The 27,545-nt window shown below is 42.8% G+C and overlaps 1 protein-coding gene across 1 annotated transcript in view; it reads right to left on the bottom strand.

Moving 5' to 3' along the window:
- EBF1 (EBF transcription factor 1) overlaps positions 1-27,545 on the bottom strand; it is a 266,754-nt gene that overhangs the window by 191,442 nt on the left and 47,767 nt on the right. The gene's annotated exons all lie outside the window — the stretch shown is intronic.

The following is a 27,545-nucleotide window of genomic DNA, read 5'->3' as shown; positions in this document are numbered from 1 at the left end:
TTTACCTAACCATGCTGAAATTTCGGTGGCATAGCCATTATTTGAAAACCATATCTTCATGTAGAAAAAAAGAAAAGTGAAAGGAGATGTTGGCTGAGAAATCGATGCATTACCAGGATGCATTTTAGAAATCCACCAAAAGTAAGGAAGATTTTAAAAAAATAATAATCATACAAATAAACAAAATCTAATGCTGAATTCCCAAACTAAGGCCAATTAAAGCTTTCTTTATGACTGCAAACCTGACAAGCTTACAATTTCACCCTGTTGCAGTGGTGTGGGTGGGTGTGTTTTAATGTAATATTAATGAGCCAGGATGGAGGGTCATAAAAAGTGATAGGTTTTTGCGATGGTAAATTATAAATCGGTATTGATTTTTCCCGGCACTAATGCAGCCAGCTTATTGTAAGACACCACAGGCAAAGTGCACTTTATCAGATTAGACTGGAGCCTGGTATCAAATATACATGAGAAAAAGGATGCATTTGTGACTTAGACTAGACTTTTTTCTAATGATACATGAAATTTTTAAGGAAAAAAGTCTCAGAATATTAAGAAATTAAATACCATTTTAAAAGATCTCAGATGGTAGCAAATAGATATTAATGTCACATTAGGGTAATTTGTTTTTACACTGATGGAATATAGGCTTATATAGGAATATAGGAATAAGTACGTGAATTAAATCCTGCTCAGATTTAACCATGTGCTTAATCAGTCCAATTTATGATCATCTCAACTGTTCATGATAAAATAGTTCCTCATTTGCATAACGTGCCTGAAGAATCAGGCCCTACATCTGCTTATGACTATACGTAACATCAAGTCACACGTACATACATCTATCTGGCCAGTATTGATTCTGCGTGTGTTCCTTTTTACATCCTACACTGCTTTGAAGAAGTTGTTTGTCTTTCCCCTGTACACGCACCACCCCGCCATGCCAGCCAAAGTCTAGGAAAGAGCTTTTCCTTGTAGTACTTTTATTGCTTAAATGCTGTGAAGCTTTTCTTTCCCTTTCATCTCAAGATGCATTGGGAGTTGGCCACGCAGTAAAACTGGGCGTTATTTTTAAAATCAGCTCTGCTTTTCATCTCCTGACCTTTCCGCAGCCAGGATTTCCTCATTAAAACATTTCAGTGACATGGATAATTGACAAAAATTTGAGAGGGAGAAAGAGAAAATAACAACAAGAAGCAGCGCTGTTACTTTCTGCAGTTGCCCTGGGCGGGGAGCAAACCAGAATCACTTTTGCTTTGCCTGAGAGGGCAAGGGAAATGTTTGCACAAAAGCACATCCCTGCACCCCCGCACTTGGTCTGGGGGACACTGCCATCCCAGCCAGGCTCGGAAACCCTTCGCAGCTCCATCCTCATGACTCCCAGCTCATCAGCTGCCGCCAGCCCTCCACTTGCCCCAAACGTCCCTCTGGCTCCCTGAAGCAGAGCCGTACCCTGCCTCACTGGCCCAAGCAGCCTGGGTGCAAAACCCACTATTTTTCCCCAAACCCATATGCTTATTGACAGTTTGTTAACAAACAGCCACTGTGCAGGCAAAGGCACGCGCTGAGTGAAGAAGGGTGAACCCAAATAAGTACCAGAGGAAGGAGAGGGGGTTGAAGGGGGAAGGGGCTGGGACATGTTTGGGGAGCATTTTCCACAGGAAAGGAGGTGTGGGGTTGGGGAGATGGGGGCATCTAAACCCCTTGAGAGGCGTAAACGTCTTTGATGTTCCTTCAGTCTCCTTCACGTTTCATGCAAACAGGCAGGTGGCCAACGAGCCCCTGTGCTGGGCACTGGGCAGGGGTCTCGGGTGGGGGGGCATGGAGAGGGTGGGTGCTCTCACTGCCCAAATCCCTGTGCCACCCACTGCCAGACCACCAGTTTGCAGGGGGTTTTTTTGTGTTTTAGCTGCTGAAACTAATTCTCAGCATTGCACTCTCAAAATGTTTCTGAAACTGTTTGCCTTCCTATATTTCAATTTTATTATTCTTACAAGCAGACTAAGAAAGAGATGAGAAACTGGGAGAGGAGAATGAGGAGGATGCTGCTTTTTCTTTCTAATATACGCATACAAATACTCCCAAGGAAGCACAAAACATCAAGACCTCATAACTGGAAACCCAGCCAGACCCTCTTTCTGCGCCCAGCCACGCTGACTGCCGCAGATTTCGGCTTACCGGAGCCGACCCCGCAGAGCACAGGCCCCCTGACACCAAGGATCGAGCCCACAGCGAGTTACAGGATCTTGTAAAAATACTTACAATTAAAACAACAAGGAAACTCAAACACAAACAGCCTCATTAGCAGATCGCCAGCAACCCCGCTTGTCTTGCCGTGATGCATTATATCACAGGATAAAAATTTGAGGCCTGATCTTAACAATCTTTTCTCAGACAAAATTCCTATAAACTTCAATGAAAATTTTGTCCGTCTCAGGACTGACTGGGCTTTCACCTTGCAACTCTTCATACGCTGAAAGTAATAAGAGGAAACTTTTCTTTTTGACAAGACCTCATCAGGTAAAACCTAATAAAGCTAAAAAGGAAATTAGGAAAATGGAAGGTTATTCCCAGAGCAGTCTGATCCTGTCTCGGCTAAAGCCAACACTGGAGACACCTTCAGTCTGAACAAGCCAGATTCCCACCGGCACATCCAGCCAGCCACCGGCCGTGTAAGTCAGCGTCGCACCATGGGCACGCGCCGAGGACGCGACAAACCAAGGGACACTTCACGCGGGTCCCACCGACCGCAGCGGGACGATAAACCACAGCACCAAAACCTGTCCATCGGTCCAGGGGAAGAAAAGACCCCTCTTCTGCCTCAGTGCAAACTCATTGTGCTCCCAATCAAAGCAGCACTTTTAAAGTTATTGCTATAAATGTTATTAAAGTGAAACAAGCCATTTTTATGTATGCTAATTCCACTTTATTAGTGATGCCAAAGTCCTCATTTACATTTTTCATAAAAATTACACAGAGGTTTTTGCTGCTTTAGGGATAAAACTAATAAACAAATACATAAATTAGTATATTTTAATTAAATGTTATCCCATGAAGTAAAATTGTATCCCATTGTCTAAACCAAAACAAAACAAAAAAACTAAAAAAGCACCTCTAACTTGAAAATTTGTGTGGTGTTAAAATATTAGAACTCATTAAAAACTAATTTGAAAATCACTTTACCTAACAACCATAGAAATTTTGAACTCTGTATTCTAATATGTGTTATTTGTTTTGGTACAGGAGATTATCACTGCAGCATGCATTACTATTAGAATACACATACATTAGAGGCATCACAATGTCCCCAGATTCTCCTACAAAATAACAAAGTCAAGTACTACCTGCAAGTGCATCACTATTTCCATTTTAAAGACTGAATTCTTTCTTTTCTAGAACATCACAGACTGTACACAGCACACACAGACCCACAGTGGCACACACATTAACTTGGTTTTAGGTCCATATATCACAGCTGAAGATGCAAAAAAAAAAATATATATGCATTTTAGGATGGGATACTGCATACTATTGTTATTTTAAAATGTTGCTTAGAGTACAATAAATGGGAAAGTTTAAGCAGGAAGGTGTGGCTGGAGCTGCAAGGGGAAGTCCAACAGGCAAAAAACAATCACATCTTAATTTAACATTTTAGAAGTAGTCTGCAGAAATAGCTCAGATATTTAAAAAAAAAAAATCAAATGTGCATTAGAACATATTCACCTCTTTAGAAGGTTTTCTGTAACCCTGCTTTCCCTTGGAAGGGACAGATAGACCCAGACTCCACATCTTCATCACTCTCTAGCCCCCATTGTAATTTTTTCTAAATGTAAGATTATTGCTTTTCGAGGCAGGTATTTAAATGAAGCAAGCACTCTATTTGGCATTTTCACTGAAAAAGCTTTGTCTCCTACTTGGTTATGTTTCCTGGAAATTGAAAGATTTAAAAAAAAAAAAAAGGAACCAAAAGGTTTATATAAATGTGCTTTCTGAAAAGATACATTAATTTATTAGACTTCCTGAAAGTGTAATTGACTGTATATTCCTATTAAAACTATTTTACAGTATAACCTAAGCCACTCAGAGGCCGTACCTTCAGGTATCTGTTTCCAATATCAGTGAGCGATACCAATTGCATGGCGATGGGGAGCAACGGGATGAAGCTAAAGCAATTAAGCAGCAAGCTTGAAGTCTACCTATCTTCAGTGCTCTTTAAAGGCACGTTTAATTATCATGTGGCTGCAACAACACGGAGCAGTACGTGCCATTCCAAAAAAACGGACCACAGTGCAGGGGTAGGAACTCACACTCCCCCCCAAAGTTAACATCTCTGGATGATCCAAAGGAAACGTATACAGAGATATGTCTAATCCATGGAGAGAAATCTCAGATCACAAGAGTGACAGAGCACTGGAACAGGCTGCCAAGGGGGGTTGTGGCATCTCCTTCTCTGGAGATATTCAAAGGCCACCCGGACAATGTCCTGCACAACCTGCTCTGGGTGAACCCGCTTTAGCAGGGGGGTTGGACTGGATGATCTCCCGAGGTCCCTTCCAACCCTTGCCATTCTGTGACACTGTGATCATGCAAATGTTTGGGTTTTGGTTTTTTTTAGTTGAAGTTGGGACTTTCTTATGTTCCCCAAAAGAAGAATCTCCCACAGCTTAAACTCCCTGAATCCTTCTGTTCTGGAGGACTTCAGGTATTCCCACTGGGGGAACTTGGGTTTCTGGTGGTACAACCAAGTGAAAACCTCTAGTGTCCAGTTCCCTGCCAAATAGTAATCAACAAAAAACAAGTAAAAAAGCTGACTCCTGAACCTGCCAAGGCACTTTAAAGATATTTTCAAAGTGTTCTTTTTAAACTGGTAAGGCTCATAAGCCACTGTAAGATTAGTCTTAATGCGGAGAAGTGACTCATCTACAGTGACATTAGAGAGCCCCACGTCCTCTCTCACTTTACAGCCAGCCTTATCACCCCCTTGCCTCACCCTGACTCTTCCCCATAAATATTTAAACAAGAAGCAAAGTGATATATTATGGATATCATATTCAAAACTGCCTAAGTGACTTGCCTCAATCCAAGATCCACAAAGGTATTTAGATACCTAAACTTCAATTTAGATGCTTAACTTTCCTTTCAAAGCAATGGAAAAGCAGGCTCTTACAGAGCATCTAAGATCCTTGCATTTTTGTGAATCTGGCATTAGGTTACTCACTAACAGCGTTCAGCATCTTAGCCATCATCTCTGGAACTGCAAACAGACGAGCTAGCAACATCAACTCGCAGAGGGGGTGCATCTGCCTGGTAAAGTGGTGCAGGAAGATGCATAGGGAAGCTCAGCCCCAAACATCTGATGCTACTAAAAGCCTACCCCAACTCTTGAATTTCCTCTCCCCAAATGCAGTGCAGCTGGATCAGCAGCCACACAGCTGTCTGGCATCAGAAACCACCCCCCACAGCTCTTCAGGGTGGAAATCCTGGATCACAGCTCGACGCTGCTCCAAGGAGTTCTACATGGAGGAGCTCCCAGGGGATGCACTGCTTCTCACAGCAGCTACTCCGAGATGGCCAGGTACCCCCAAAGCCTTGTGAAGCTTATAATAAGAGTGAGGATTGCCAGGGTCTTGCTGATAATTATGAGTTATCCCCTGTTTTGTGCACAGATTTTATGTTGGCAGTCCTCCTTCCTCTGCCTCTGTCCACGTGGCAGAGCTTTGGGGCTATTAGCACAGACAAGGCAAGAAGAAGGAAAAGGCTCTGTCCCCATCGTTGTCACCGACACGTCCACTTTGTCACAGACTTCCTCAACACAGAGCAAATGCTCGAAGCTAGACATCCAAACCAAGAGCACACTTCTCCCAGGCACAGAGGCTCCTACAGCTCTGCTTAATTACAAGTAGAAGATTCCCAAATATTCTTCAATGACTGATGCCACTATAGTGCTATAGCTTCGTTAACAAGTGGGACCTTGCTGTAGCACCTCCAGCATCCCCAGCAGACAGACACTAATATGACAGATTTCGCCTCTATCTTTGCTGACGCTCCCCAAGCTAACCAAAACACAAACTTTATATTCCCCAAAACCCCTCTGTTGTGTGATAGAGAAGCTGCAAAGTCTCATGAGCAACTAATAATGAATGGTAAGAGCACTAAGCAGGCACTCTGTGTGGGACCTTCAGCAAAAAGTCTCCTTCCTTCTTCTCACACCTCCATTGACTTCAATGGGGTCATTCGTGCACTGGGCGCTTGCTAGACCGCTGTGGTCGCTGTGCTTGCCATCAGCCCCAGACACCAAATCTCAGTGACAAGGGTTGGCACTGAATCTAGAAAAGTGAAGGATTAAACCAGTCCCTCCGTCCCAGAACCATTTATGTTAAATTGAGCTTTTTAAAAAAAAAATGGCTTTTTGCTTTCTAGACTACCCATCAAAACTGCAGGCTACCTCAGCAGAGTCCAATGTCCTTACGTCCTTCTGACTCCAAAACCAAGACACCAGACTCACAGCAAAATGTAAACAGGCAGACACTCCAGCAAAGGGAGCATTTCTCTTGCCATCAGTACTGCGCTGATTTTGTAATCAGTCTGGAAGTTTTATTTTTAACTGCTGTACCAAGGTTTTACAGAGACACAATTGTTCTTTTGAAACCTTGCTAATAGGGCTGATCAGTAATACTATTACTATATACAGAGCAGAAAAGCACAGCATAATGAAACTGTACTATGAGAAACTATGAACGAAATATTCTTTCTATAAAAAGCATTTTTAATAAAACATGCAATGGCTCCAGAAACTGCTCATCATATTCAGATGAAGAGACTGGTTCTGCAATCGGTGGGTGCTCAAAACCTCTCCAACCCCTCCGGGCCCTCACGGTGCTATTACTCCCCTTCAAGAGAGTGCATCTGGCAAAGTGAAGATGGGGATTTTTCCAAGCTACTTTCATGATGACCACACACTTTAGAACACTCAGAGTGTGTTCCAAGGAACAAAGTGAGTAGAGATAAACCTTCGGTGATTCTTAGGTCAATGCGATAAACGACAGACGCATTTAAGTATTCTATGCAGATTGAGGTGATTTATAAATTCAGTACCAGGATCAGAAATTCAACTGTGCGTCTCCAAAATTTGCATACAGGCCCTGCAAACTGTCACTTCTCTAAGCACACCACCTAAAAGCTGATTTACAAAAGCAGTTATCGATATAGCATGAAACAACAAGTGAACGCAGATATTCATGGTGAGCAGCCATTTGAGGAAAGTCCATCATTTCTCCTTCCTGAGAAGTTTGTTGTTGAGGACCCACTTAAAAACTGAGATTGTGTTTTCCAATATTCCTTAAAATGCATAGAAAAAGCCAATTCTGCAAGACAGGGTTCTCTGCTGTGAGCAAATTTAACAGCGTGGACTGGTTGGTCAAAAGGCATCAGACAAGCCCTTTTTTATCCAGTTGGAGTGACAACTGAGAATGATCCAAATAAATCACACTTCCAAATTAACTCTAGGGAGCAAAAAATAAGCTAAAGGAGCCCATTGACATGCTGACCAAGCTCCAAAGGTGCTTGCGAGAGATAGGGTGCTCGTCTTCCTGAGCCAAAAGGTTTGCACTTGGTCCTTACAGGTAATTTTGCCCCATGAACTTCATAAACATCCTACAGCTTGATCTTCTAAATCTTTCTAAGCATTTAAGAAACCCATGTGTATATGACTCCCATTCCTGCACCATTTTAACAACTTAGACCATATCTATATTTTTTCCTTGTTACCATTGTCTAGCACTACCTGAATAGAATACTCTCTGCTGCCAAATCAACATTTCTTAGGAGGTTTGAAGTGGATTAAAAGTTCAAAAGTATTTTTTAAAAGTTTAACTAGCATTAAAACACTTTGCAGACATACTGCACAAGTTAAATCCTTTGCTAGATTTGGCGTTACCTTTCTAGGTACTTTTCTGATCCTCCCCGCTGTGCCACGCAATCGCTTCACAGTGATTCGTGGAGGGTGGGAGGCACAAAACAAGGAGGTGGAGGCACAAAATGGATTAAATGACTTGCCCACATTCATGCCAGGAGCCCGTGGCAGGGCGGTGAGTCACAGGCAGGACAGTTAGATTCACCGAGCAGTGACCTATCCATAAAAGCAATGCTTCTTGTCACAAAATTAATTTTTTTTTTCACTTTATATTGGGAGGGGTCAAGAAAGAAATCTTATTATTTAGCACAATTGCAAAAGGGCACAGTCAGTGACCCCAAAAGTTTGTGGGTATTTTTTAAAGTCAGTAGATTTTACATCTGTATTTCTACCTAGAAGTCATCACAGATACAATCCATATAAAAGAACATCCTGTATTTGCCACTGCTGCCTTTCAAAAGGGGGAAGAGGAGAAACAGGCAGAATTGTTTTGTTGTCAAGAAAAATACATCTAGCATAAAATGTTAAGGTTGCCAAGAGATGACAGTATTTGGCAGCATCCTAAAATGTTTGTCATTTTAAAAGTATTTATGCTAAGGCAGAAAATAAACTATCCAACATTTTAGTCACTTTAAGTGATTAAAACAAGTCATTAGAATTTTAGTTTAAAATACTCTTAGATAAAATTTTCCCTTACCTAACTAGCCAGTTTTCCTTCCTCACAGAAAAAAAAAACCCATGTGCAGTTTTTGCTCTTAAAGCTTGTTTCTTAGCTCCAAGTGCTCTTGCGTGATGTAGGTAAAACAAAATGTGGTAGACTTTGAATATCGTTTTCATTTTCGTCGGAAACATTTTCAATTACTACACTGCTGAATAGAAACAACTGGGGAAAAAAAGGTTAGGAAAACTTTAAATGCTCACCAAAAATGCAAGAACTTCTCCTTACAAAAATACAAGTAGGTGCATGTAGTTGTCTAAGTTTATATTCCAACATGAATTTGGCAAATTCTCCCGATAGCGACTTGCCTTCTATTTCTTGTACCGAGCTCAGGGTATTTACAAATGCACATTTCTCATGAAGTTGGAAGTGAATTTGGATCTATTTTTTCGTTTTATAAAGACATTGATGTGTTTTTTCTGACATGCCTCATGAACTCAGTCAATCACAAGTCTTTCTTAATGGAAACCACATGTCTGCCCAGAACTGTGTAATTACAATGCTAGGATTCTTGGCACTGCCAGGAAAAGGGGCATTGTCAAACCAATTAGAGTTTATTTATTTACATACCATTTCTGGATGAGAATGTTCGTTCTTTTATGCTGATGCTGAGAAAATGTATATTTCATCGGGTAGCTGTAATTTTCGCTAGATCCTGTTACATTTTGTAGCAATTACAACTCTAGTTTTCAGTTACTTTGCACGTAAGGAAACTTTCCTTTAAATGAAACAGCTGGGAATAGCATCATGAAGTTTATCAGCCCAGTTTTCATTTGTTTCAGATGATGAAGGAGATGTGAGGGCGGCTGTTTCCCTAAGCTCAACAGAGTCAGTATTTCCACCCACTTCCACCCCACTAAGAGCTTTTCAGTGTACAAGACACCTTATTTTGTACGTCCATCCTCCCGCAGTGTTCCCTGTCTACACCACTACAAACTGGTACCTGGCCCTGGTAAAGCAGCACAGCGTGTCTACGAAGATAGAAGGAGCAAGGCTCCAGAAGGGGATCTGCAATGCTGTTCTAAGGCAGATCCCTTTAACATTAAAAAAACAACATTAAAAAGAAAGTTACCTCTCACAGGAAAGCCAAATGCCACACGGTTTTGCACCGAGTCCTCCACGGAACCGTGCATGCTGCTGCTAGGAGGTTACAAGCAACCAGCAGCAGCTGCGTGGTGGGAAATGCATTCCAGGGACAGCAAAAAAGGCCAGAGCCTGAAGGCTGGGGTACCCCGTCTCCTACAGAGTTCCCTGCACACCGTAACCTGCTGCAAGTTCCCTCTGCTCTTTCACAAACCCCCAACTCAGCCCTTCTCCCGTGGGCCACTGGAGGCTGCTAAATTGAGAAGAGAGCCTTTCTGACCGCCACTGGGTTTGTCCCAAATATGAGTACAACTGAAGCATGAGAGGGGGAGAAGGCTGCATCAGTACTGGTTATTTATAGGAATAAAAACAGGAGTAAAGGGACAAGTGTAAACTACAAGTTTACTGGACGTCTTTCACTTCTTCGCGTTGTTCCTATCTGCCTGAGATGGATCGTGTGCTTTTCTGGCTACACGGTTCCAGGTCTCCATTCCTGCAGTGCCTGAACACCCAGCCATCCCTAATGTCCCCAGCCTTTAACCCCACCTGGGGAGCTGCAGCACCTTCGTGTTACAAGGGGAGCAGTAGGAAGGATGAAGGGACGTGCCCAGGACGTGGCAGGACGGCTGTGGCAGAGGAGGGGGCTGAAAGTCAGCCCCCCCCAAGAGCCAGACAGGGTTCTGCCAGGCTGATTTTCACAGGAGCCCTTCCAAGGCTCTTCCTAACACAGAACCAACCCTTTCTGGTTTTACACAAATCTGCTGTGTGCCATAGTCCTAAACAGCAACCCCTCATCCAGATGTCAGCCAGCCGAGATGACCCTCTGGCATAGCAGAGGATATCAGAGTCTGCCATGTGAGACCGTAAGGAATTTAGTAACAGAGAGATGTCAGGCTAAAGCCCTCCCATCTCCCGTCTGGACCAAGCCAGTCCCTGCCAGGACGCTCTCTGGTCATGGGAGGCGCCTCCTACCCCAAAGTTGTGTTATGCCCTTCCACTGAAAATGCAGAGGAAAGGAAACAGCTGTAAAAATCTCCTATTTAAAGCTCCTGAAGCTTCAGAACCTTCTATGAAATCGCTTGTATAAGATTTTCTTTCTTTTTTTTTATTTGTTTTTAATTGCTGCTCCAACCTTTCATGACTTCCTCATCTTTGGAAAGTTCCAAAGCATTAAAAGGAAATGTTAAGTTCTGACTCCCTCCAACATTATTTTTCAGTTTAATCATTTTCCCCCATTTTCCTCCTCTTTCTCTGTTCTGAGTGAGGGTGGGAAAGAGACAATTAAGGGAAACTCAAAACTCTCAGATGTTTCAAATATGAAAAAGCTTAATACAAGTTTTCCCACACATCGGTAGAGAAGTAGGAAAAACTCTTTTCTTATGAAATTCTCAAAGCAGAAATGACCAAAACATTCCTGGGTTTTGTATTCACCACTCCCTCCCCCATTTTTTTGAGCCAGAAGTCTCTGCTTTATCTTGCGTTCATGCTTGTGTGCGTGTCTCTGAGCGAGAGAGCCCTGCCCTGATGATCTTACAGTTTATAGTGACCAGACAGATGTGGGGTGAGGGCAGCACCGAGAGGGGAAATGACTTGCCCAAGGTCATGCAGTGGGGCAGTGACTCAAATGATTTCCAATAACACAGTTGTTTCTGTAAAGGCTTTAGAGAAATGGTGCTTGATTCACTGCCCCGCAGCCGCAGCCCCGCGCTGCTGCTGCGGAGAATAACGAGGTCCCGACAGCTACGGAGAAGTTATGCAGTGCTGTGTCAGGCCACGTGTTTAAGCAAAAGTTGGCATTGGTTCAGCTGGGAGGGGAGGAGAGGGGGGAATGGATACGTGTGTTTTAAACTACAGACCCTGAATAAGAGAGGGAGACTCCCGAGACAGGCATTTAGGTAGCTATTTTAAGAGGTGATAGAGGTAACTCACATCTTCCAGAAAGAGCAAGTGAGGATGAAGATGAGTTGACAGGTCTGGCAGTGGACAAAATATTCTTTTTCTGTTATGTCACAGCTTTTATCTCCACTGCGGTCCAGGTCCCATGACATCTAGCTGCTCAGCTTTGGCATTCACATCCCTCCGTCCTTCATAAATCAGGTGGCCCATCACCTTTCTCATGCAGCAAAGCAGGGCAGAAAACCTCTCGGAACCAGCAACCCTGTCCAAGGCACGCAGCCCGAGAGGGAACCTGGCACCTTCTCCTTGCTGCAAGCAAATGGCCCAGAAAGAAACGCAAGGCAAGAAAAAGGTGCCCACAGGGAGGACTTTCTGCCTTCACAGAGCAGGGGACACTGGGGAGAGACTGGATTATAACCCATGTTATGTTTTCATCTCTGCTCTATTTGCGAGGTGCTGCCAGCCCTTGACTGAGCTGGCTCTCGACTACTGAAGCAAGGTTCATCGTCTCTTCACCAGGAGATAGGAAAAACCTGGCTGCCTCTCAAACCAAACCCATGAAAACAACACGGTAAGGACTGGATTTCAATGCTAATTGCAAATTACAAAGCACAGGAGCAACTTTCCACATGCAATTTCTGATTCTGCTTTCTATTCCTGTCAGGCTACAGCCAGAGTTTTGCTAGTGAAAAGTGCTATAAACAGCCCTGGCCTAGCTGAAAAAAGCAATATGCCGTCAGTCTGACATCTACCTCGCTTTTCCGCTCATTGTCAGCACTTTGATTGATGGTGTTGTTCATTAATGTGGGACGATTGTCAGCTTTTCCTGAATAAATATAAAAAGAAACAAAGAAATCCCCACCCTTTTCAAGCCAGAGTGAATTATTTCCTATTTTCTTTTGCTGAATTCAGGCATGTAACAGTACACTGCCCTCAAAATATACTGGAGCTTTAGCCACAAAGTAGGAAATTGGGCTTCGGATAGAGGAACCAAAACTTTACTTAAGTAGTAGGTACAGTAATTAAATTTTACTATTATTTATTTTCCAAAAGGAAAAAACCAATTGTATGCCCTAAAGGCTTCTGCTTTAATACAGTACTTCAATTTTGTGCAAAAAGCTAAAAGAAATCTATTTGATGAAGACTAAAATGACATGTGAAAAGCAGAGGCAATCACAAGCACCACGAAAGATAGGCAGAGATCCAATTTAGTACAAGACTGCATCTTAATTCACACTGGGGAGAAGGGGAAAAAAGTGACGTGAAAATTCACATACATTTAAGGTATTTAAAAGACGGGTAAGTTTTGTTGGGCCCTCAGTACCCCTAAAATACTCCCCATGATATCTTGGCTGCTCAGGAATCTTTGAGGCTTTTATCAAGTTGGGCATCCTCGTTGTCTTCTCTGTATTCCCATACACCAACAATTAGAAGAGACGGAGACGCCATAAAACCCATCCTAAACTGTCTTAACATTTGCCATTTTCACTGTGCATTTTACCTCCGTGAGTTTTCCTTGCACTGGCACCCTTGGCTTTCTGCTTGATGGAGTCTTTCTAATCAGGTCATTGCTTTTATCGTCAGCAATAGGGTCATTGCTCAACATCTTTTTCAAATTGTACATTGCATCAGCGTGTACAAAACACAACAACAACAACAACAACGATTACAAAATCGTAACTGGGTGTGGGGGGAAAAAAAGGGGAGAGGAATGTAAATGGGCGACCGATGATTAATTCAGCAAATTATGCTTCGGCACAGATTTGCTTTAGAAGCAACATGCTAACAATAATAATATTCTCTGCAAGTGCTACATTTGTAGGGTTGAATGGCAAATTATTTTGAATACCTCTGTAAAGAACAGGAAACTGAGAACTGTGGAAAAACTGGCATTACGCCACCGATTGAAGATTCAATCTGACTGTAATAGAAGGTGATTATTGGGGACTAGCAGGCAGATGATGGATGATTTCCTCCTAAAATGACAGCTCTGCTGTGTATCAGCAATCCTCATCCAGCACAAATGTACAGGTCGGCTTTTGTGGCTTTCTAATTCTTACCATTGTGGGAAATGGATTTCAAACCTGTGGTGAGCTATTTCAGGCTGGCAGGGCACATTTGGATTATTCCTGTCTTCCTCTTTCCCCCCCCTCTCTTTTTTTTTTTCCCCCGTTTTTGCAAACCTAACGAAAGATGCTCACTGAAGTTTTCCAGCCATTTACCTCGGCAGCTGGGGAACAAAGAGCAGAACCACACGGTCCTGACTCCAGCAAGGCCCCCACCCCACCCAGCGGGAGCTCGCCTGGGAGGGCAGAGCAGGGCGAGCAGAGCCTCGTGGCAGCCTTCCCCCCTCGCCGCTGCCCCCGTCCTAGGGCAGTCCGAAAATTAAAATACCCCCCAGCTACATAATACCTTGTTTACCTTCCACCCTTATCTGCTTTGGTGAAAAACACACACACGAAGTATAGTTCATGTGCTAGAATCCAATACCCTGTGCAGTGTTTTGTTTCAAAAATACTCATTAAGGTCTCCTAGAGAGCGTGGGCAACCCACAGGCACGACCCGGGACCGGTACGGCTGCAACACCAACACACCTTCCATGTTTCACTGCAGAAAAAAGGGAGTCCAGAAACTCTAACAAGGTTAGAACAAAAAATATTTTAAGTTCTTTGCATAAAGCCGTAAGCTCTGTATAAGCCTTTGTTTTAAAAGACAAGCTAATCAATACCCCCATCTTTTATTGCTGTGCCCCTTCAGGTACTCCATTAATGATCACGCAGCACTTTTAGTACATGGTGAAATCGTACAGAGCAGTTAGAGCAAAGGCTGCCTGCAAGGAGGAAAAAGTGCCATCCAACGAAATCCAGGCCTTCTACTCCATGTCACGGTGGCCTGGTGTCTAATGATGCCCTGGCTCCCCGGTCCTCACCGTAAATTAGCAGGGACATATGTTCTGGTATCTGTCAAGACCCAATCCTGACACTCTGCCAGTCCTGCACAAAAGGACGAGGTAATCCGCAAGAGCAGTAAATTTATCAATCAAATCCTGTAAGTGTCCCTCACTGATAACACCAGCCCTTTTTCAAATTTAACAAGAAAGCGCAATCCAGCTCGGCAGGACGTCAGGGGCGTGTTCCCTCTATGAAAATGCCGTTGTCAATATTTCACAATGTGCTTGCCATTCTCCTGTCTGCAGTCAATCAGATCCTGGACTGTGCTCATTCACTTGCTTGTAAAGGTGGGGGGTTCCTACACCAAAGACCAAAAAAAAAAGCAACTATGTACAGCTGATTAAAACTGAGCCTAGTTTTCAAGTAGTTTAAAAAAAAAAAAAAAATCACATTTTGGCCTTTACTTAGTTCTCAGCAATGGGCAAGTAACTGATTGTTAACTTTATATTTGTGGGCAATCTGCATCATTTTTTTGCTTTATAAATGCAATTAGGGGTGATGGAATAAATCAAGTAGGCCAAAGAAACTGCATGACAACCATGAATTAAAACCGATGTACTTTTGCTTCTCTGGTATCACAGGTTGCAGGCACTAACTTTTGCAACAAAACAAAGAGTGTGTTCTGCTGCTGTCTGAATCGCTGTGTCGTTGCACAAAATGATATGCCAATAGAGTAGCAGCTAGTGTTTATAGTAAAGTAGAGCAAACCATTATCAGTATGCGATGTCAATTTAAATTTTACTGGAACAGAAACCTTTTGACCCCTTCCAAACTTGATCCATTACTAGTTTTATACATGAAAGCTTAGAAGAGAATTAAATTAGAAGGAACATTGCAAGAGAACTGTATTTGCATCTATTGCACTTAAGACTGGAGATTAGTTGACCTTTGGAAAAGGGGATTAAAGCAGTTTCACCATCAAGAGAAGAAAATCTGTGTTCTTAAGGCAATCAGATTGGGAAGGGTAACAACCTCTGAAAGATGAATTGAACTGAGGAAGAATCCATGCTAATTTGCATGGTTTACATGTCACTTACAAATGAATTTTGCAGTGATTTCTGCAAGAGGAATTGTACAGTATTTGAATTATTCCACGAGTCCTTCAGTGATGGCACGTAAATGTGGAAACTGTGTCTGTTTTTACAATCTAATTTTACAATAGATTAACCTCAGAAAGGGTATCAGTAGATAGTAAAGATGCTGTGCGGTGCATACGCCTGAACAGCAAAACGCAGTCACAAGGAAGTTTCTTCTTTTTCCATGGAGAAAAATGTCAAGAACAATAATCACCAAATCACAGCGTCGCAGAAGTGCCTGCTCCAAAATAATCCAGGGCCAGGGAACAAATAACACCCAGATTGGTAGAGGGCCTAATGTGGGGCATAAAATGAGGCTTATCGCACAGGTAGCGAGCATATCTTGAAAAATATATGAAGCTGTACACGTCTGCTGACAATGTGGTCCTTAGTGAGTGATGGAGCAGAATTTAAAAAAAAAAAAAAAGAAAAAAGAAAAAGGTGAAATGATGTTCTCTATTAAGCGTCATTAGCACTGTGGTTATACAGAGGGAAAGTCTGTTCTTTCCCCAGCTCAGGAAGATACCTGTTAGCTTTATTATCTATGCCATCAGATTTCACAGGAGAGCTCATCAATTAAAGCATAATCACAATCTCACTGAAAACTAATGACAAAAAAATCCCCATCCAAGTTGGGCTCTTCCTTACTTTCTAATAACCAGGAAAAAGGAGCCGTGAATGCAGATTTCTTACAACCTTCGTGTATCTCCGCAGTTACAGCTCTTCAGAGTCCAGTGCCATGGAAAAGCCTCTGCAAATGCCATAGGATTGATTATCTGTTTCTATCAACTGTATTTCAGGTTTTGGAGTAGCCTCTGAAATGATCGGTGTCAATACAGTTTCCGGGCATTCATAAGAACCGAGCGATGAGGCCGTTAAGTATGATCCCATCAATGCAATAAAGCGACGTTGCACTCATCATCACACAAATCAAGAAAGAACAGGGGTAAAGAGCGAGAGACATGCGGATCTCTTGGGAATCCTTGCTAAAATAAAATAACCCCATTTTCAGATATAAAGACACACACAACCAAACATGCTTAGGAAGCCATTTCCCAGCATAAAGCTATTTGTCAGCAGGCTTTTAAGAAATGTGACAGAACTTTTTGTGCTGAGTATTTATAATTTAAAGGGGTATTTTGCATTGTCTTATGTGCGGATTGCGCTGTTCCATGCCCATAGTTACACCACCTCAAAAATAACATTAATAATCTGGATGGCAATACAGTTTGCAACTTTGCATCATGGAAAACCCACATTCTGCCTATGAAATTTGGGTAGCTTTGTCTGAGGAAGAGAGCAGAATGTATTAGGATGATCCATCTTCTGCACATCTCAAAGCAAGATATGGGTCAGAAAATCATTTGTTAAATGTATTTTTCCTCCTGAATGACCAAGTGGCCATTGCATTGGTACCCGAGGGAGTACATAAACCAAAAAAAGCAGAAGGAGCATAAAAGGAAACATTCATACCTTAAAGAGGAAAATACACTTCAATGAAGGTAAAAAAAAATTGGTTTTAACAACAAAAAAAGAAGCTTACTTCGTTAAGGAAGGATGCTGGGGACAGGCTAACTTACAAGGTAACATTCTTGTGCAAGCTGAACACAGCCATGAACCAAGTATTTTGGGTTTGTTTAAACTTTTAACCACAGCAGAACTGGTTTGTAATGAGAAAACTGGCTGAGACACAAATCACTCACTGTGCACCTGTGCAAGGGGCTGGAGCACAGAGATGCGGACCTGACCATGAGAGCCACCTTCCCTGGGAAACAGCTGGAGTTGTCCAACTGCAGGACATCACCCTGGATGGAGGGACAAATGCAAGGACAGCTTTCCAAGTGCTCAGGCATGACAGCTTCCTCAAGCCTTCAGCAATTCTCAATACTTTCAGTTCCCCACCTTTTCAGAAGAACTTGGCATCCAAAATGCTCAGGTTTTCTCAGGAAAACAAAGGGACAACCACCCGCAGCCTAGCAGGAAACTGAGAGCAGAAATTAGCTGACATCTCTGGAGTCCTTCTCATGGCTCATCTGTCCCCTTCCAGCAAAGATTCACTCACTGAAACTTTCTGCAGCGAGGACATAGGCAACAGATTTAAGGAAAAAGTAAATCCTATAATGCACGAACCACTCCAGAACCACCACTCCTTCCATTAGAACATCTCCTGTCTTTTTAAAGTGAAATTATTCAGTGCCCCTAACTTCGCTCTCAAAAAATTTTAATAGAAAACAGTTAAGAGAAAAATGATAGGGAAAGGTGTTATTTTAGAAACCTAAGAAGTGATGGCTTTCTCAGCCTATTTATTAAATTGTTCTCTGAATGCTCAGAGAATTCACAAAAAGGCACTCAATTGTACTTTGCAGTACTGGCCCCTACATAAGTTTTACAGCAGCTGCAATCATACGACGAGTCCAGCTCCAGGCCAAATGAACAAATAAATAAAATAAAGATGCACCCCTAGGCTGTGTCTGACTTTTCCCATATAACTATCTCCAGGATGCCACCTCTAAAGAACCTCAACGTTCTTTTATATTCACCTGCAGAAAGCCCCTTCCTCTCCCTTGCATTAAAGATTCAGCCTGCTCACAGGGACACACATGAGGGGTCTCACACATGCACACACAATTTTTATCAGTTACTGATTTACAGCTTGGTAGCACAATGGGCTCAGGCTGACGCTTTCAAAGGACCTGAGAACCTCACCCCTTCAGCCTCCTTGGAAAATCACAGCAATGTCCCTAGCAATAACAACACACACTTGCTCAGGACCCAAAACCAGTTATTACACTTGGAAAATAGGCTGGCGAAAACCAATTAAAAGCTCAGTTCAGCATCCAGGTAAAGCAGCAGCAGCAGACCCAGGCTCTGGAGGTAGGTTTGCATGTCAGCTTCTTCCCATGGGAAAAAATTATAAACTTTAAGCACTGCCAACTGCCCCTTGTTTGTGGCTGATGGGTCTCAGCTGAGGGACTGGGAGCTGATACGGCGACTATTTGCAACCCTCACACAGCAGCGCTCAAGGAGGGATCTGCAGGGGCTGCTGCTCATCGGGACAGGAGCTGTGCATGGGCTGGGGCTGAGAACCTCACACCACCACCACCACCGTGGTGTTGTACCACCCGCACCCCTCTCTCGAGCCTGCCCCAACTCCTCCTTGCTGCAGCACATGCCAGATTCATATAAGCCAAGGCTGATAACACAAAAGGCTGAGAAGGTGTGCATCTCTCAGAGTGGATGGACAGATGGATGCTGAAAACAAAGCTTTTGTGATCTAGATTCCTCACACCGAGAGGAGCAGGCGACAATTAGAGTTGCTAAACACGAGCTAAAGGGGGACAGTAATCCAGCTTGTACTGCAAAGAAGCCATGCCAACTTTCAAATCTGTTTTCCCTCTCTGGCAGCTTATTAATTAAATGCCCTAAATACCAACAAAATCCCTTTTGCTCATATTAATTTGAGACCACCTGGAAGTGCGGGGCGGTTGCTCCCGCAAACAAAATCCTCTATTCCTCTCCCTTTCCCTCTTGCCTCCTCTTTACCTCGAGATGCATTTCCAGGGCTTGCACCCACACACCATTCCCAGCAGCATCCGAAGCCGAGCCCCGGCAGCTGGCAGCACAGCCTCCCCCCTCCGCATGCTCTGCAAATCTCTGCCAGAGATCCCTAAGGCTGCGGTTTGAGGCTAAGCACCTAGGAGATCACTTTCACTCCCAATCTGTCAGCCCATCATTCGGGATCAGCTGTGGCCCTCTTGTTAATTGTTCCCAGCTCTGAGCAACCGGGGATGGGAAACAGGCCATCGTTGATACATGACTCCCGGCTCTGGAATGCTCTTTTACCATCAGCCCTTCGGAGACCGAGTTTGTTGAGTTTAAGTCTCAGCTATTTGCCTAAGTCCAATTTGGGGGGAGAGACAGAGGTTTGACTGTTGTATTTTACCCGTGGATCGGAGCATGTGGGTAGAGAGCTATCAAAAGTTATGCTTGCTGTTTTAAATACTGGTGTATAGGAGTATACTGGGAACATTTAGATTAATTTCTGATTAAAAAGGGGAAAAAAAGGATTTAGCATTTCTAGAAAGACAACATGTCTGGATCCACAAGGTAAACTTCCCGTGAAAGAACATTCAGCGCCTGAATTTAAACCTTTGCATATTATTCCACTGAACAGCTGTTGACAATGAAGCTGTTTATTCAAAAAAATAGATTATTCACATAGAACCAGAAAAGCCCTTAAAGAACTATTTTTCTGCTTGGTTTTTTTTTTTGATCCCAGCAACATTTAAAAGGGGGGAAAAAAGAAACTTTCATAACCAAGAAACATTTTTTAATGTATGAAAAAGAAGACACTTGGATTAGAAGTGGAATTCCACGCGGCAGTCAAGATTGTGTTATCAGTTTTGTGGCACCCTATTAATCTGTTACAATAAAATATGGGGGTTTTTTTAAAGGGAAATTGTCTTTCAAGAAAGGAAAAGCAAAAGGTCCAACCTTGATAGTAAAGCTTGTGCTTACTGAAAGTAACAGGAAGATCTGTGTCATCTGGCCATCTAATTGAAGAAAGATGCTAAACACAGTGCAGAACTGAGTATAATAAACATGATTTCTTTTCTAACTGAGTGCGGAAATGTTTTATAGATCTTTTTTTTCATTCTATCTGTAGGTGTGTGTATGACTATGTAGACATATATATCTATTTTTTATAAATGCATTTTAGTACTTATATAAAGCTGTCAAAGAGCACTAATGAAGCAGCAGGATTCAATTAGCTTGTGCTTTTTAAAAATGGCCCAAAATCACTGAACGCTCAAGCTCCATCCCAGCGAATTTTCCCAGTGCATAATTTCACCCTGTGCTTTGAGACAGAACACGGCTTTATAAAAGAAAACCTTAAATATTAATGCGTGTTTTGCTAAGGAAGTGGAAGTCGAATCAACTTCCTGATACCCCGAGTATCTGATTTCTAAAACGGTCTGACGCTGATGGTCGCAGCCCCTCCAGATGTGGGGTGAAGCGGTGCAGCGGAAGCCCAGGTTTGCAGCCCACTGCTGTGTCGGACGCCGAGCTCAGCGGACTGCATCCTCTGATAGTATATTTTTGTTAGCTGGCTGCCCGGAAACCCTCCGCTGCTCGATTTGTTTTGTGATCCTGCAAGGGCCTTCCCGGTGCTGATGACAGCCCTGAATTCAAGAGCTTGTTTGCTTTGGTGGGGTTGGGGACCAGCAAATGCCTCGGCGTTTAATTTATCCTCTGCAAGAGAGGTATGGGGGCCTCGTCCTGAAGGATGGAGGCTATTTTGAGAGGTTCGCGCTGCAGCCTGTTGTTCACCACATACCAAAAAACAATGCCTTTTTGTTACCGATCCCGCCTTCTTTTATTGCTTTGTTTATTGACATTTTTGGCGCGGGACTTTTTAGGAGTATTTCCTCATACAAGGAGCAAATGTCACAAATACCAAAATTTAAGAGAAAGAGAGAGAGAAATCCCACGAGGACTACTGATTTCATTATCTCTATTTTGGCAAAGAAATGGGAAAAGAAAACTGCTGCATTTTACTTCATTTTGCCTCCTGCCCTCCTTCCACAAAAAAAGTATTGGGGGAGAAACAGAGAAAAAAATGCAACAATGTTTGCTTATTCTGTCCCAAAAAACAAAAAAAATTTTTAGGACTCTGAGAGCAGAAAAGGCGATGTCCATAAAAAGAAAAAAACCAAAATAAAAACTGTCCTCTTGCCCCTTCTCCCAGTTTGGAGCTGAAATGCAGGCCACTGCTACAGGGATCAGCTTGTCTGCTCCGGAGAGAATTACCAGTGCAGCAACGTCCTGGCAAATCGGCCCACGTGTCGGCCTCAAGACGAGAGCACACTGTCCTTCTTGACTTTTCACTGAACCGTGCCTTAAATTTCATGTTTTAACTCTTTTTGTGTTTACGTTCAACATTACCATATTTCACGCATGTTGCTCACAGAAAGCTGAGTCCTGGTTCTGCAAATATTTTCTCCTACCTCAGTTATGCAGAAGTTACTGAACTTTTATTTATATGGCACTTTTTTTTTTAGAAATTAAAATGTGCCATTGTCTACCTAAGCATCTCTGATGGCCTTATCACTGTTATTTCCATGCAGTGACACTCAATTTGGCAGCTCATTAAAAGGGATCAAATTCTTCTCCCCGTTTTAGCCCTCTCCTCAAGCCGTGTAAAGCCAAGCCAGCTGCCTCTGCAGATGCTCAGCCACCCATCGCACCAGAACACCCACTGTCACGGCTAGAAGCACCACATTTTGGGGTGCACATGATCCATCCAGCTACTATCCTACCTACCAGACGAATACTGGGGGTGAATGGGTGGCAGGAAAAGCTGCTGTAGGAACAACTCAGGGCAAAAAGTTTCACATCTAGTTTTCTTCAGCCTTGTGGAGCGTAGAGCAGAAAATCCCTCCCCACTCCTCCAGATCGTTCAACTTTGCAAGATCTGGAGCTCTGTGCGTGCAGCCTTCTTCCCATCTCACTTGCAGGGGCACTATGCTTTTGCTTGGCAGGAAAGATAGTAATCAGCATAAATATGTACTCCGTATTCCTATGTCTCGCACCATAAATACTTAGGAGTGAACTCCTCCTCTGGTTTCCAGAACCCCAAAGGAGAAATCGCGACTGCTCTTTCAATAACGCAGGTTGGATTTTGTCACATTGCGATCTCTAAAAATGACCTGGTTCCAGCTGGTTAAAAGTCAATACATGAAATGACACAGCAGTACATGGCATGACAACAGAATCCAATTTAGCACAATGTAACATATCAGAAATGTAATTTTTTCCCTTTTCAGATTGGCTGTCTGCTAGCATTTCAAGTATCAAATAGCCAACAAAAATGTTTTCAGATCCGGGAGCTGTTCCATTAGCATCGTCTGCAGTGCTTCGATAGCCACTCGCCGCGGCGTTCCTGTCACTGACTACCTCAAGCGTGCGTTCACTGCTAATACCAGTTTCAATTTCCAAAAAAGAAAAGAAGCCTTTCCCAAACTTTTGTTCTTTTTCATTGCAACATGTAAAGTAAATCTGTTTAGTATTTCACTTACATGGTTTAAATAGATTGGATTTAAACAAGCTGTTCGTATTCTCAGCTAATAAACTCATTTAAACTGTAGTGTGTGCAGTCCAGAACACATGCATCTACGGAAGTCACTGATTAACACGATAACAGATGAACAAACCACATTTTTCAGATATTTATTCAAGTGCCTTCCTAAAACTATTTAGCATCCAGCATGTGGAAAAATATGGATTTACATAGAACTGCAGACACGGTAAAACAGACTATTCTTGCTCACCACTAAAACAGTACAGTAAAATCAGTGAAGTACGATAGAAAATCCACCAGACCACCAAGGCAAAAAGGGTTTTGCTCATTTACTAAATCCACACATCAAATAAGGACAAGAACTGGAATTTCAGAGAATTTCAGAGTCTCCAAACACGTATCCATAGCAAGCGGGTAAATCTGTACACGCTTACGTACAGACACAGCCTGATCTTTGCAGCCTTTTCCTCAGCTCAGCCCTCACTAACTCAAATGGGGTATTTATTGAATGAAAAATTGAGAGAAGGGTACTGTGTGTATTTTGGAAGAATTCGGAGTATTTCCTGGACTACTGCATGCAACATCGGAAAGGTACATTGATTGGCACAACACTTCAAACAAGACTTCAGAAAGTGAAGGAGACGGGGCTAAACAGGCAGCTCTTAGCAGCATCATTTCGTGCGCTCATCCACGGGACCTCACTGGACTTCAACCCATGTAAGCACTGATGGCTTCCAGTGGGGTGAAGAAGAGAAAAATCTGAGCAAGATTCTTAGCCCTGCATAACCACTTAAAGATGGACTTGCACTCCTTAGACCAAAATAATTACAGTTCATCTACTGCTCCAAAAATGCACTTTATTAAGAACTCATTAGGCCCCATTCATTGATATTTACCTAATTCTCCTGCAAAAGCATTCATCTCTGCACAATTTCTCCAAGCATTTACCAGACGAATATTTAAAACAAGAGGTGTCCTGTGCCCATAAATGTCACATTTATTTGTGTTATATAACTAATTAATATGTCAGACTTCCTGCATGTATCTGGATAACAGTACTGTAAATATAAATGAAAAATAACTAATAATTTATGAAATCTGATTTGCATTTTCAAATATAAAATGTGCAAAATCCAACTAATTAGCAAGAGTGAAGGCCAAGGTGTTTCTATAGCAACTATAAAAATGCTTTAAAAATGTTTTATATCAGCCTCATTAATGTTTGTGTTCCTCACTTGTTTTGTGGGTATTCCCTCAGACACAGATTCTGCTTTGCTGTTAAGTTCTGATCACTGAGTATCATTTAATATGTTTGGCAGAGCTCTAGTCCTACTTCTTTATGCTGACGTTTCTGTCACAGGCTTAAAAAAATATTTGGTGTGTGGTACAAAAAGTTATTATTATAATAATAATAATTAGAACGAGATCCAATGGCACAGGAAAAATAACCCAAGCAAACTGCCAAAGAACAGAAAAACATGAAAACAACCCCTGAACTTGTCCTCTTTCTCTCTTCTTCAAATTCACCCTTTTAAATATGACCTGCTACATCTTGTAGACGGACAGACAGCAAAGTTTCTGACAGCTTCTCCCCCCTGGGCTGGTGCCAGTGCTATTCCTAGCCCAGCTCACAGCATCACCCAGCTCAAAGGCCACGCTAAGGAATTCTGATTTTCCCTTCCTAATACCCCCCCACCACCAGCTCCCGTGCAACTTTCTTGCTTAGTAAATTGAAATCGAGCTTCTCATTTCCATCCGCAGTGTATACAGCTCCCCAGCAGATTGATTTCTGCAAGAGAGCGAACCGCAATGCTTAAAAGGTAGCAAGATCTACTGTACCACCGACCGCCGCAGCCGGCGAGGGGCAGAAAGGTGACAAATGTCCTCATAAAGCTGGGCGAGGGTGGACGGGAGCAAGTCATTCTTCTTTGGTTTAATTACTGAAAATCATTTGAAACCTAGGAGAAGCCCATCACTTCTACGCGGGTTGTTTGAATGCAAAATAAACTTATGCTGAATGGCATAGGGAGAGGCCACCAAACAGCATTTATTTCCAAGCTGGCTTTAATCAAATGCTAATTCCCAGACCCTCTGCTGAGTATTAGTAATATTTTATGAAAAAGTACACAACATTAGGTCTAAATTATCACTAACAATTGAGATATTCTGGAAGTACTGCAGTGTTGACAAAAATGCATGCACAGTGGCTGCTCGCAGTTGTGGGCATTAATTTCTAATGCCATGTGTGTGATCCCTGTAATAGTTTAATACCACTAGACTGCATCGCAACGTTAAACGGCCTTAATGGACCCTATAGTGTTTTTCGATTATGGATACTGGGAGAGGTCTAGTTTGCTCCCATTTCTGCTGCCAGTTGTGAAAGACTTGTATTTTATACACTGAGGGCATTAAAATTAGTGTCTAGTTAACTTCCAAACCGGCCCATCCGGGCAGTGGTCACCAGAGTATCGCTGTGTTTTAGAAAGGGCCTTTTTCTACAGCTCTGTTTCAGTTGGTTAAAGCACGAGGCAGAATATTGCGACACTGGAAGGCGCCTGATCTGCATATTACGCTTGCAACAAAGCCCCCGTTTCTTCAGAAACTTGTTAACACAAATCTCCTCAAAGGCTTTATTTTGATAGTCCCTGAATGGTGTTGTCACGCAGCTCAATTAAAGGCTGCAGAACCAGCAGCAAAACACGCTTCAGCGGCTGGGGGCACTGCCGCTCCCCGCTCCCGCCACTTCCCGCAGGATGAGCTCTGAGTGACCAGCTGCTTTCCCAAATTTGACACCAGGCATATGGAGGAAAGTCAGGCCTGGGGGTAACGAGCTGGGGCGAGCTCCAGTGAGCAATCAATTAGGAGCAGCAGCTCTTCCCTCCACACCCACACCGCAGCCATTCCCACCCCCCCCAGCCGCTGCTCCGAATATTTTGCATGCAATAAAACTTGTGGGGAACCAACTCAAGTGAAACTCTTTAAGATATATGATGAGGATTAACCGTAAAACTCTAATTAAGGATGGGCTGAGGAATTAATGGGAACCTACAAGGCTCTGCATTTTATTTCCCCATCTAAAAGCGTTGCTGCTCTCCATTTAATGAAAAGAGAAGTTGACCAAATGGATTTGGGTTTTCCCCCCCTCTTTTTTTTTTTTTTTATTATTATTATTTTTTCCTTAGCTTATTTTGTAAGGCCAGGTCATTAAAGAAGGAACACAGCCAGAAAAATCTCTTAGTGAAGGCTCATTACATTTTTCAAGCACAAATAAAGTGTCACTTTAAAAGGAAATCCAGTTACTCTGAAACATCGCTTTACTTCAGTGCATGTGAAATGAACACAGGGCCCAATGCCGCCCTCAGCTTCTGTAATTTCCCAGCCGCTAGATGCTCAGAGACAGCGCTATGTAAAAATCTGTACATTGTTTAATTCATTGCAGCACGTTACCATTTTTCTCATGAAAACAAACAAACAAACAAAAACCTAGCAGCTGGTTCCAATACCGCCCACTTTGTTTAAATTTATAGCGAAAACTAGCAGCATCATTAAAAATAAACATATTGCTCCCCTCCAAGCATCCTATAGTGCAGCTCACAGGGAGATGTGTAACTTTTGTAAGCGGTCCAGGAGACACCAGCCAGCTTGGAGCTCAGATCTGAACCTCCAGCTAGGTTTTCCAGGACAGAAATAACTAGAATTTTATTCATCAAAATAGTTTTCTGGAAAAGAACGCTTTGGACAGAAAAGAACATCTTAAGAGAAAATTTTCCATTTGCTGAAATGTTCCAATTTTCTGCTGAAAACTAACAATGAATCGAGTAATTGGGCTTGGGAAGTCAGCGCACTGAGGGCTGCCCTCCGCCACCGCTCCCTGCTCCGCCATCCTTCCTTTCCTGCGGTGAGGAGGGGCGGACCAGAGGACGAGAGGACGGATGGAGGAGGGCGAGAAGGGAAGCAAATGAAAACAAACATATTTTTTGTTTTCAGTTCCCTCCTCCAAACTGATAAATGATGTGAACGTTTTCCAATGCTCTTTCAGTGGAGCTATTAATCAGATGTCTTGGAGTGAGACAGATCCTTAGGTTCCTTCATGGGGGAAATAAATTCGATCTTTTCCTCCTTCTTTCCTTACTGAAACTCCCTCCCACCGAACCAGTCTCCCTGGGCAAAAGGAAAGAGATGGCCTGCACAAAGTGTTTTGGGATGGGGACAGTATTTTCCTACAGCTGCAAAAATACCCATCGCTCTGCAAGGCCCTGCCCCTGGCAGGGAGATGGCCATCAGAGGGGACAACCTGTGGGCTGTCTGCAGCCTCGTGGGCCCAGCAAACACCAGATGAGATCCAACCATCGCCTGCCTGCTGGCAAACCCAGCAGCCTAAAAGCCATTTCAAGACTCATTACCTCTTTTCTTAGTGTTTCTCAACCTGACATTTGCCTGCTGGTGGTCTGCAAGTGACTGCGAGAGGACTGACAGAGGGGTTTCAGAAAAATAAAAATTACTTAGATGCTTTCACCGGCACATTGACAAACAAGCAGAATGGGGAAAAGCAAAAGCAAAGACAAACATTCAAAGTTCAGCCCAGCTGGTACTTGGCTATAAAATAAAAACATTTTAGCAATAATTCATAGGATGTTCCTTTGGACTAATATTTTTTCCCAGATAAGACAGGTGAGCTACAACCAAAAAGGTTGAGGACCAGTACTTAAAAAGGCAAAATAATCTGCTCTCAAGCTCTTTACATTGCTTATAAATAAAACAACAAATCCATGAACCTTCCCAGTAGAAGGGGTAGCTTGCTGACTGCATTTGCGATAGAAAGCTAGAT

This window comes from Egretta garzetta, unplaced genomic scaffold, assembly GCF_000687185.1.
Source record: "Egretta garzetta isolate BGI_Z169 unplaced genomic scaffold, ASM68718v1 scaffold612, whole genome shotgun sequence".
NCBI classification, from domain to species: Eukaryota; Metazoa; Chordata; class Aves; order Pelecaniformes; family Ardeidae; genus Egretta; species Egretta garzetta.
Note: the sequence above shows the minus strand (reverse complement) of the source record. Positions and strands in the feature narration are given on the sequence as shown.